Source organism: Cricetulus griseus (assembly GCF_003668045.3).
Source record: "Cricetulus griseus strain 17A/GY chromosome 1 unlocalized genomic scaffold, alternate assembly CriGri-PICRH-1.0 chr1_1, whole genome shotgun sequence".
Taxonomy (NCBI): domain Eukaryota; kingdom Metazoa; phylum Chordata; class Mammalia; order Rodentia; family Cricetidae; genus Cricetulus; species Cricetulus griseus.
The window spans coordinates 57,779,844-57,792,773 of record NW_023276807.1 but is presented as its reverse complement, the minus strand read 5'-3'; the positions used below and the strand labels follow the sequence as shown (position 1 = coordinate 57,792,773).

The following is a 12,930-nucleotide window of genomic DNA, read 5'->3' as shown; positions in this document are numbered from 1 at the left end:
TGTTCACTCGCAGCAGTGCAAAAATCAAAGTTCCTGGTCACAGTATGTTCTGGGTAGGATTCTTTAATCAGGATTGATCGAGGCAAAATGGAAATAAAAGAGACTGACGTCTTTAGAAGCAGATTGTCCTTTAATTAGAAAAATGAAGGGTGGCAGTAGATCCTTGGGGGTTTTTACAGAGCAGAAAAGGGAGGTTTTATAGAGCAGAAAAGGGAGCTATGGGGATTGAAGATTCCATCTGCAGGCCTGTTCTCTCCCCCCCCCCCCCCCCCCCCCGTCTCAGAGTGGTAGATCCCAACAGAGGTTGGTATGGGATTCCAACAGAGGGTTTCTGGATCCCATCAGCTCTCAGGTGTTAAAAGTCAATCAACTTCCTTGTCCTGAGGGTCTCAGCCTCAGTATTATTAGGCCTTCACTCTAGACATCAAGGATAGATTTTTTTTAAAGGGGGAGGGAGTTACTCTCTCATGGGCTGCTTCCTGTGTGTCCCCAGGATCTAAGAGGTCATAAATTCGGTTATTTTATGTAGCAGGAGAGTTTTAGCCTCTTCTACTGTAATACCCCCCCTGAAAGCTCAGGTCTCCAGGATCTCAGCCCAGGACCGAGGTCACCCCAATCACCAGGCAGATTCAAAAGCTAGATGCAAACTGCACGAGGCTTTATTATAGTTGTTTAACGAGCTAACCCCATGTTAGCTCGGGTCTTTCACCCACCCGCCATGGCGGATGGCTAGAAAAGACAGCTTGAACTGTCTGCATAGAGATCTTATACGGCAGTGTAAGGGGAGGGTCTAGGGGTACACACAGGCTCAGGATTGGTGTGCCTCCAGGCTTGGAGGGCTTGCCCTTTGTTGATTGGTCAACTGGTTGTTATGGACCATAGGCCCTCCCAGGGTGGTTGTTATGCTCTGCGCATCATTGCTGTGCGCTTGTCTGTAAAGCACACCCAGAGCCATAAAGCATAGCACCACCAGCTAACTTCTGATTGGTTCCTTGCCACGAGGCGGGCATCTGACCTTAGTGACTAAGACAAGGTCAGACAAGTGCACACGTTCGGCTGTTATGGCTGCCGAAATGGGGAGCTGGTCCCTTTACTACTGTGGTGGATCAATTGCTGTCATGCACTCCTAGAGGAACCTTTGAAAACAGTTGACTGGAAGGGGCCATACTGAAGATTAGGGGACCCAGTAGGGGACCTAGCCAGGACAACCATTGTCCTAAAGTAGACCAATGGTGACAGTGAACCTGATCCAGGAGGAATTTCTTCTGTAAGATGTTTAAAAGACAGGGTAAAAAACGTAAGTGTGAGGATAATATAAAAGGAGTGATTGGGGGAGGAGCCCAAGCGGGAGGGAACCAAAATTCTGTCCACAGGAGGAGGGTTCTCATTGATTTTTTTTTTTAAATCTGGTCTCCATCTCCACTATTCTCCATTGTGAATCAGTTTGGATTTTTTGATGATTTGTTAGTACGGAAGCATCACTGTTCCCAGAGGAGAGCACACTTCTCACCCTTAGCAGTAGTCAGGAGATCTAGGCCTCTTTAATTTTGGAGCACTGTTGCAGCCAAACAACAGGGTTGATCCTGAAGGATGTTAAGTTGATCTGAAATTCTTTAAGGTTTTCTGAGAGCTAGTGAGACAGGTTAACCGATGCAAAAAGGCCCTCAGTCTAGATGGGTAGGTTCTGAGTCCTGAAAAAAGAAATGCCCCGAGTAGAAAGAAAAATGAGTTGGGTGGGTGTTTTCAGAGGTCACCCGACTGCTGTTAGGGATTTGGGGTTGCAGACAACTTTAACTGTTTCATTACTGGCAAAGGATGTGATGTAGAAAGGGCAGCTGTAAGGGTGCCTCAGAGGAGGGTCCTTCTAAGGAACCATACTGAAGCTTAAGAGATGCAAAGATCCAGGTCTTAAGACATCCATTTGGTGATAACATTGTAATATTGGAGTGTACTATACAAGGAAGGTAGTATCTATAACATAGAGAGTGAGATTTAGGATATTCTTGATTCACAGAGAGTGGCAATATGATTGGATCCTGTGAATGTAGGAAAAGAAGCGGCAGGTATCATGGTGAGGATTTAAGATTTGATGTGTGTGTGTGTGTGAGACACACACACACACACACACACACACACACACACACACACACAGAGAGAGAGAGAGAGAGAGAGAGAGAGAGAGAGAGAGAGAGAGAGAGAGAACTGAGAAAAATGCCTAAATGCCTCCATTAGATTTGCCTGTACCCAAGTCTATGAGGCATTTTCTTTTAGAAATTTTGTTTTGTTTTCGAGACGGGGTTTCTTTGTGTAGCTCTGGCTGTCCTGGAACTCTCTCTGTAGACCAGACAGGCCTAGAACTCATAGAGTTTGCAAAAAATTTTTAAGTAATTATATATATATATATGTGTGTGTGTGTGTGTGTGTGTGTGTGTGTGTGTGTGTGTGTGTGTTTTGCCTACATGTATGTGCCTGATGTCTACAGTGGTCAGAAGAGGACATTGGATCCCTTAGAACTGGAGTCACAACCAGTTGTGAGCCACCATGTGACTACTCTACAAGAATAACACATGTTCTAAATTGCTGAGCCATCTCTCTTGCTCCTATGAGGCATTTTCTTGATTAATGATTGACAGGGAAGAGCCTAGCCCTCTGTGGGTGTTGCCATCGCTGGGCAGTGTTCCTGTATGAAAAAGGGTAGTTGACTGTGCATCTAGAGAGTAAACCAGTAAGCAGCACTCCTCCATGGCTTCTGCTTTGGTTCCTGCTTCCAAGTGTCTGCCTTATGTTCCTGCCCTGTCTTCCCTTCACAATGGACTGAAATCTGCAAGCTGAAATAAAACCTTTTCTCTCCGAGTTTCTTTGGTCATGGTCTTAATTACGGCAATTGAAAGCAAACCATGAAAAAGACTTCTGTCTGATTTCTTCTAAGATTCTTATGGTGTGTCTGTGTGCATGTTCCAGCCCTGTTCCTCTAGTGAATTCTGACTAAATACACTAGGAAACATTTTAAAGGCTGACCTATTTCCCTACCCCAGACTTTTTTTTTTTTTTTGATGCAAACTGCACGAGGCTTTATTATAGCTGTTTAACGAGCTAACCCCATGTTAGCTCAGGTCTTTCATCCATCCACTGTTATTTTTTTGTTTAAAAAGAAGAAAAGAGAAATGCTGAGACATGAGACATGTTGACTATAAGTTTATTATAAGGCTCGGCATAGTAGGGAGACTAAGAAGAGGAAAGGAACAGGGTAAATGGCTGACCGCCATGGTCGGTTGCCATACAGAGAAGAAAAGAAACAGAGAGTGGGGAAAGAAAAGAAGCAGGAGAAGAGAATGAAAGCAGAGTTAGAGCTTTAAAGGGAAGACTGCGCATGTGCACTGAGGTTCCATGCATGCTCAGAGCAGAGTCCTCATGGGTGACGTGGTGATGGCGTAGCACGGTTTCTTACGCATGCCCTGACTTGTCAGGGGGCAGGGTCTGTCTCTTAAAGAGGTAGAGCCAGTCACGTTTCATTCCCACCTCTGCTTATTATTAAAAAAAAAAAAAAAAAAAAAAAAAGGTGGGGTGTTAGACATGGCAGGTTAAGGAATAAGGGCGTCGAATTCTCAAGACTGCTTCCTGCTGATGTGCAGGGCGTTGACCATCTTTGGGGGACCCGAGAAGGTTTACCCCAGACTTTTATAGACTTCCTTATATTCAGTTCTGTTGTCTATTTGGAGTTAATTTTTATATATGGTACAAGATTGGAGTCCAACTTTATTTGTTTATATATTGGTATTAATTCTTTCCAACACCATTAAAAAATCTTTCTCACTGAATGGGGTTATAGGCATACTTTAACCTTAAGTAACTTTCTTAACTTTAAGAAAAGTTTTCCCACCAGCTGTTCCCAAATAACCACACAGAGACTTATTATTAATTATAAATGCTTGGCCAATAGCAAGCTTGTCAAACTCTTACATTTTAAATTAATCCACATTTCTTATCTATGCTCTGCCCCATGGCTGGATGCCTTTTCTCAGTACAGCATCCTGCTTCTCAGTGCATCTCCTGCTTCCTCTGCATCTCCTCAAGACTCCCAAGACTCCTCCCCTTCTTCATGCTCTCTTTTTGTCTGCCAGTCCCACCTAACCTCTACCTGTCCAGCTATTGTCCAGTCAGCTTCTTTATTAAACCAACCACAGTGACACATAGTCACACAGAAAGGAATATTCCACATGGGGTTACTACTTTTGTCAAAAAAGCAACTAGATGTCAATATAAGAGTTACCTCTTGATGTTCATTTCTATTATTGACAGTGCAGAAATTCTTAAGTGAAAAGTGACTTTAAAGAACACAGTAGGGTTGTGGTGGCGAATGTCTTTAATCCCAGCACTTGGGAGGCAGAGGCAGGTGGATCTCTGTGAGTTCTAGTCCAGCCTGGTCTACAGAGCAAGTTCTAAGATAGTCAGGACTACACAGAGAACCTCTGTCTTGAAACAACAACCAAAACAAACAAACAAACAAACAAACAAACAAACAGGACACAGTAGGACTATGCAGGATAAAACAGAAAAGATTGAAAAGGGATGAACAGAGCATCTGTGATCTGATTAGAGCTAGTCTTTAAGAAGAGAGAAACAGAGGTATGGAAAAAATTTGAAGCAATAATGGCTTCATTGTTCTAAAATGGAAGAAAATTATAACTTTGAATCTCAATGAACTCAAAGAAATGTGAAGAAAAGGTGTTAAGTGGAAATCTACAGCTACAAACCAATGACAAAGAAGAACTCTGTATCAATGAGAATAGAATGACATGTATGGCCCAGGACAGACAGACAGGTGTCAGCAGGTTTGCTCTCCAAGCTGCAGTAGACATCCTCAAGGCCTTCATGTATCCAGTGCTAAGGGCCTGAAGCCATGTGAGTAACCCTGGAAATAGATCTCCAGGCCAGCTCAGAAAGGCCGCCTTGAGAAATGCCCCAACCAGAGAACTGTGAGCTAAGAAATGTGTTTTGTGTTATGTGTGGCCCAGTTTGGTGGTAACATTATGCAACAATAGATAGCCAATATTTCCATCTTGTACTCTGTCATACACTGAAAACTAGAAAGTGCCACAGAAATGAAAGAGTAAATAAAGCACACAATACTAAAACATAAATTCTCCATAAAAGATTTATAGATTCAGTCAACCCCAACCAGAATCCCAGCAGAGTTTATTGTTTAAAAAAATTGATGGGCCAAGAAGGCTCTGTGATTAAAGATCCTGCCATGCTCTCAGCAAGTGTGAGCATCAGAGTGCTTATCCCTGGATACTGTCCATTTATGGGTAGGCACAGTGGCCTGCCTATGATTCCTGTGTGTGGAAGGGGGAGATGGGCAATCCCCAGAGCAAGCTGGATAATCAGACCAGTCAAATCAGTGGGCTCTGGGCTCCACAGAGAGACCTACCTCACAGAGAAATATAAAGTGTTTAGGTGGAAGCTCCACCTGGCCCCACTCCTTCCATTCCAGACCTCACTCCTGAGAAAGCCCACCAAGGGGTGGCTCCTCCCGCTCCCAGATGCTCAAGACCATGCACACCTAAAGGGTATTTAAGACCTAGCCCATAGATCTGCCATGTGATTTCTCTTCTGCCTTTTCAAGAGTCACCCAAGTGTTGCTTTGCTCTGTTTATTAAATCTGGATTTATTAATTCAGTTTGACTTGGCTTATTGCATCGGCAGAGGATACACAATAAGTGGGATCCAATATTTACCATAAAGGAAGATTCCCAAAGTCAACCTTGGTCCTTTTACACACTTGTTCATATGACCTCAACATATGCACATACATATGGACATTAACACACACCACACACACACATACACATGAGAGAAGAAACTGGATGTGCTATTTCTATGACACATCTCCTTTGTCTATATGACAAAGGACTGAGTTATAAAAAAAGAACTTCCTTTTTTCTTTTCTGTGCTAATGATCAAATACAGGACTTAGAAATGCTAGTATCTACCATTGCCATTCTATTACTAATCTACACACCCAACTTTGTCAAGATAACCAAACAAAAAAGTGGAAAAATCTACACTATACAATTCTTAACATTAAAAATAATTCATTATTTACTCCTTATTTTATGTGCATGTGATTATTTGAGTTATGTGTACCACTTTTGTGCAGGAGCCCTCCGAAGCCAGACGAGAGCACACACCCACCCTTGGGGAAACTTGTAAGAGATTCCCTTAGTTCTTTGGATTCTCCCTCAAGACCTTCCATAGTTTAGGATCTAGGATTGAGTTCCCATCATGTTTTCCAGGGTAAATAGAAGTTCTGTTTATCTGAAATGTAATTCAGCACATGTCTATATCAATGGAGCTCACCTCTCATCCCTTATCTAACAGTACCCAGGAAGCATACAGGATTCCAAGGAGAGCTGTGTTGACTTAACTCTGTTATACCTGGCCCCATTGCTGCCTTAGCTGCTGCCTCACTGAAGCTCGAATCCCATAGCTACCACCTCAGCTGCCTCTATGTAGGGAGACAAATGTTGTTTTAACTAAGTCTCTATCTTATTTTACCAGTAAATTCTCAGGAGCCAGATGCTGGGGTGAAAAACCTGCTAGCTCAGGGAGGCAGAGAAAGCAGTCAGCTGACCTTCCTCCTTCGCTGACATCCCAGAAAAAGAGCTCTTTCATTGTCCCAAACCAAAAAGGACCTCCCAATTCAAATCCCTTCTTACTACTTCCTGTGTGTCTCTCCATCTATCTTCCTGACTGCCTCTTACTCTCTATGACTACTTCCTGTCAACTAGTTGCTCTGCCTCTTGATCTATGATTAATTTTATTTAATCCTGTTTACAATAAAAAGAAAGCTCTTGGATTAAGGAAGTGTACTAGGGCTGGGCCACACTACAGGTTTTTCCAATAATGCAATCTCTGGGTTCACAGTGTTGCACTTAAGTATCTCAGCAGTGGTGATTTCAAAATGACTAAGACAATGCTATTCTGTTCTGATGGTTACATGTGTTGATTTTGAAATCACTAAGGTAACACTATCTTGTTCTGACTCCATTTTGTGTTTGCTTAGGCAGTTCTCAGGCATCTACCCTCCTCCCTCCAATGGTCATGTTTGCCTTGGCAACACGTTTGAGATTTCCATGGCCTTTACTTACTATGGTCTATATGTATTAACCAAAATAATTAGTAAACAAAAACAACTAGAAAAGCCTATGTCAAAAACACTGATGTTGTATCTAAAATAATTACTATGCTCTGTGAGGAATAATTGTTTCAAGGGGACTCTGATTCTCATCTAACATTGATGTGAATTATGTTCTTTGTGGTTTTGCCTTTAGAAAATTCTGTATCCCTGAGACTATGCATCAAGAGACTCTGCAGAGGCACAAGCCTGCTCTTGGTCTGACCTTCAATAAAAAGTACTTAAAAGTTTAAATTGGCTTAATCAGCATAGTTGTCAATAACTATCTTGCACAGATCATTATGGTGTGGATGAGACTGGCCCCCATAGGATCAAATGTTTGAATGCTTGATCCCCAGTTAGTGAGTGGAGCTGTTTGGGAAAGATTAGGAAGGTCTGGCCTTGTTGAAGTTGGTGTGGCTTGTTGGCTTGTGTCACTGGGGATGGGCTTTGAGGTTTCAAAAAAAAAAACCAAAAAAACCCACACCAGGCCCAGTGTGGTGGTTTGAATGAAAATGGTCCCCATAGAGTGGCACTATTAGGAACCTCAGTGGTTAAAATCATGTACTGTCATTGAGGGTGGGCTTTGAGACCTCAAGTGTTCAAGCCAGGCCCAGTATCTCTCTCTTCCTGCCACCTGCTGATCCAGATGTACAACTCTCAGCTATCTCTCCAGCACCATGTCTGCCTGCTGTGCTGCCATGCTTCCTCCATGATGATAATGGACTGTGCCTCTGAGTGGTAAGCCAGCCCCAATTAAATGCTTTCCTTTACAGGGCTTGTCATGTTGTCTCTTCATAGCAATAGGACATTAACTAAGACAGCAATGTAAGGATCAGATGATCAGATGTGAACTTTCAATTACCAGTACAGCACCATGCCTGCCAGCCACTGTGCTTCCTGCCATAAGGGTCATGGACTCACGCTCTGAAACTGTAAGCAAGCTCCAGTTAAACACTTCCTTTTATAAGTTGCCTTGGCCCTGGTGTTTCATCACAGCACTGTAAGACAACATATTTATCATTTTGGTGGCTCTCCAGGGACATTTCAAAGAGTTGCCAAGCACAAATTTCTCATCTTTGGTAAGTGAGATTAGAGGGTGGCTCTGAAGGTGCCTTTGAAGGGACTATAATATGTTAAAATCAGGAAAAACTAAATTTGCACAAGGGAGTTAAGACATGTCTTTATATAGTACATGGGTTTTCAGGTTAGGTGTTGTGAAAATCACAGGTTTATAGCTGGGAAAGGAGAAAAACCATGTACATTTAGGTTTGAAGCATATCTTGTTACTATTTTAACATTCCTTTTTTTTCCTGAAGTGAGTTTATTGATGTAATCCAAATGAAGTGAGAAAGTCAATTAATTGTAAACTTGTATCACAATCACCAAGTCTACTCAAAGTGGAGACTACTCCATATTTTCTAATTGCTTTTGAAGAAAGGCATGTTGCTTCTTTCAATATCCCTATGCTCACATGGCTTGTATCCAGAGTGACATATATATTTTATGTCTTCTAGAACTTTGACAATGTTCTCTAATATTATGCTCTTCCCAATTGTACCCTGTAGCATGAGGTTCCTGTAGGTCTCTGGCATCACATCTTTGTAGAGACTCTTCTGGGAAAGTTCCAGCAAAGCCCACTCTTCCCAGGTGAAAATGATATGCTCATCATCATAGGTTACTGCATTCTGGACCTCGGGGGTCTTGCCAATGCTACCTCCTGATGCTCCAGGAAAATCTGCCCTGCTCCTCTCCCAGCATTTCCCTAGGCACTCTTCCCATTCTAACATTCTTATTGGGAATCTCTCTATATAAAATGTTTTCTTTTGGTTGGCAACCTTTACCACAAGTGCTGTTTGTGTTGGAATTCTTTATTATGTATATGGATATTTTGCCTGCATATGTCTGTGCATAACATGTATACCCTGGAATTTGAGTTACAGATGGTTTGAGCTGTCAAGTGGATGCTGGAAATCAAACTTAGGCTCTCTGCAAGAGCAGCTAGTGCACTTAACTTTGGAGCCATCTCTTCAGCCCACGTTGGAACTCTAGATTCACAGCTGTCAACATTTAAACAAGACTTCGGCATGAGTGGCCCTTTTCCCTTCCTATGTCCCCATATTTTTTTTTCCTGTCTTTCAATTCTGCTTCAATGCTAACATAACTCGAAGAAGGAAGAAGTCATGTTTAATCTTTACTTTTAAGAACTTTGGCCAGGGGCTGGATATATACCTCAGTGGTTAAAATCATGTACTGGCCTTTCCAGAGGACCCGAGTTTGGTTCCTACAGGGGCAGGGCAGCTCCAGTTTCATGGGATCCCATGCTTTCTGGATTCTGTAGATTTAAAACACACAACTTGTTTTAAAAATATCACTTAAATAATGAACAAGGATCAAGAGAATACAGGACTCAAGAGTGAGACACTAAGACAGGCCATCCTTCTGGTGAGTGGTTTATTAAGGGGTTATGAACTGCAGACAATGTGATATTGCTTCAAAGTAAGGGAGAGGCTCTCATACACATAGTAACAGCTTAAGTCACAAACTACCACAGTGGGAAAACTAAACGATATTGAGTCACAGTAAACAACTGACAGAATTATATAGCTACTCAGACATTAATAGGTTTGATGTTTATTGAAGATGGACCCCCCAAAATCAGGTTCCCTCCAGTGTTCCATACCACATAAATTTCAAGGAGGGGTAAAATACTGCAATTCCACCCCCACTCAGGGCTGGAAGTACCACATGGCACAGATGCCCCTCCATGATTTAAGATGTCATATGGAAGGGAAAGAGGCTGCCTGCCTGCCCAAGGCCTGTTGGAAGGATGTTCTCCTGGTAAGGTATCCCCGCTTTTATAGACTTTTAACATTTAATCCACTCTGTTACATGACTTTCTTCTCACATGTGTGAGCTCATGTGTAGGACCAAGGACAACTTTGGTGGCTGTTCCTCAGGAGCCACTCATTTTGTTTTGAAAAGGTCTCTGTTTGGCTTGGAACCCACTGATAGGCTGGAGTAGGCTGTCTCTACCACCCCATTACTGGCATTATAAGTATGTCACCACACTGGGCTTTTTAAATTCAGAACTTCAGGCCTGTATGGCAAGCACTTTATTGACTGAGGTCTCACCCTAGAACTGTTATATATTATTTTCGGCCAAATGAATGAAATCTGAGTTCTGTCTCTGGTCCTGGGTTGAGAATCAACAATCTAAACTACCTAGATGATTAGACATATCCCTTCCCTTAAGGGTTAATGTACATGAGAAGCTGTTACAGACTTCAGAAACTACTATACACCTAAATATGTTGGTTTACACAATTGTCTATGTTCTCTGCCATTAACTACTCTCCGTTTTTCTCTGCAATATCGCCTTTGGCCATTGCTCCTATCTACCCCTCTGTCTTCTACACTGTGCTCTATATGTCTCATCTGCATTAAAAAGATTTAATTATTTGTGTATGTGTATGGGTTAAGGCATGTGAGTGCAGGTGCCAGCAGAGGTGACAGGCATGGGATTTCCATGCAGCTGGAGTTATAAGTGGTAATTACCTGCCTGACATGGGTGATGGGAACTGAACTCAGGTCCTCTGCAAAAGCATTCCATGCTCTTCACCACTGGGCCACTTCTCCAGCTCCCTCATCTGCATTCTTTCGACAGACAGCACAAGTTAAGTTTTACCAGGGAACATGTGTTCTCTTTTGCCAGTTCTTAGTTTTGTTGATAAAATAATTTTGAGACTCAGAAGGTTGATGAGCATTTTTTAAAGTCTGACAGAAAAACAACGGGGCAGGCAAGTTGTAAATCTTAGCAGTTACTGGGAGGAAGGCAATGGTTAAGAGGAAGGAAGTCATGCCTTCTGGGCTGGGTCCAGAAGGCAAGCGGGCTCAGCAGTGGACAGTTGCAAGCAGACACAGGGGTGGGAAGTCTTCAGAGAAAGTGACAGTGTTTAGTGTCAGGGGAAGTGTACTGGGAAAAGGAAAACTTCTGAGTTTACACAGAACAGGTGGCAGGCCTAGCAGTGAAGCTCTGCAAGAAACTGTTGTGAGGACAGTGCTCTGGGGTGAAATTAAAGTATACTATTTAATTAAGGATATGTTACTCTTTCCATTGCTTTAATGTTTTCAGGTGTATCAGTTTACCTAAGCTGAGTGGTCTCATGGACACACGATTGTTGGATTAACTTTCTGTTTGTTTTTTGAGACAGGGACTCACTATGTAGCTCCGGTTGTCCTGGAATTACTCTGTAGACCAGGCTGGTCTTAAACTCATAGAGATCTGCCTGCCTCTGCCTCCAAAGTTCTGGAATTAAAGGCATGCACCACCACTCTAGGCTTGAATTAACCCTTAGGGAGGGGAAAAATCACAACTTTAGGGGCAAATCAGAATGCCCTACCCAGGGGCAGGGGCAGAACTCAGAGCTCATTCTTTTGAGTAAGAGGAAATAGTTTTTCCTTAAGCCCTGATACCTCTTCTATCCCCTATCATTTTTAAAATCTTAAGAAAGGTGTTACTTGTGATGCTTCTCTTTTCTTCAGTGTTGCCTGGAAATGGGAGTGGGCTAAGGCTGATTTTGAGGGAGGCCCATCCTCAATGCCTCCCAAGACTATTAATGTCTGTCTAATCTACCTAACAACACCAAATGCAAAATCAAGTATAAAAGTCTGTCACAGAAAAGAGCAGGAAAAACAAGATCTAAGCTGGATTTTTATACAAGTCTTTATTTACAACTTGTTTAACAACTGTACACTTTTTGCAGCCTTGAAAACATTTTTTGTACTTGAATGGGAAAATATAGTTTGACCAAATCTTAACTTTTTTCATATACATATATTATATGCATATATAAACACTCATATATACCACAAGTTGGCAGTCATAAATCAAAATAAACCAAGAGGAAATTAAGATTAAAAAATCAAACAAATAAACAAAAACCCCTACATTCTGATGTTTTTTTAGAACTTTGTTGTTGTGATGTGAGTTAAAAATTTTAACTGAAGGAGACATCTCTAACTATATTTCATTTACCTCAGCAAAACAGTGGGAAAATTTGCCAGTTTTAAGACAACATAACTGCCAAACTTGGTAAACAGGAAGAACACCATTGTGTGTAAGTTTGTTAAAATGAGTTGAGGTGAGAAAATGTAGCGCCTACAGTGGACATCATTTCTGGATAACAGTGACAAAGAATAAAGCTACTATAAAAATTCAATAGTCATCCAGAGTGGGAAAATAACCAATAATACTTTTAGAATGGCTAGAATGCAAGGTGGGTTTTAGCCTACTATGTTAAATATGAAACTGGCAACAACATAAAGGGCAGTCAGTAATACTTAAGACTTGAGAACAAGGATTTATACATGGGACTATAGTCAGTACAACTCCAACTTCAATATACTTAGGTGTTTTCCAGCTTATCTGAAAAAGTAAAAAAAAAAGCCCAACAAACCAAACAAAAAAACCTTAGGGAAACAAATGTCTTTCTACCCTTTTTTTTTTTTTTTCTTCAAGACAGGGTTTCTCTGTGTAGCTTTGGAGCCTATCCTGGCACTTGCTCTGTAGATCAGGCTGGCCTCGAACTCACAGAGATCCAACAGCCTCTGCCTCCTGAGTGCCGGGATTAAAGGTGTGTGCCACAAACACCCAGAGGTCTTCCTATTCTTATATTTTTGGTATTTTGAATTTCTTAATCTAAATAAGGCAAATTATTAAGCATATTTGACTTTTGCTACCCATTACATAA

At 41.8% G+C, this 12,930-nt stretch overlaps 1 pseudogene; it reads right to left on the bottom strand.

Annotated features, from left to right (window-relative positions):
• Nucleotides 1-7,867: 7,867 nt before the first annotated feature.
• LOC113833459 lies at nucleotides 7,868-12,721 on the bottom strand (annotated as a pseudogene).
• Between the last annotated feature and the right edge of the window lie 209 nt (nucleotides 12,722-12,930).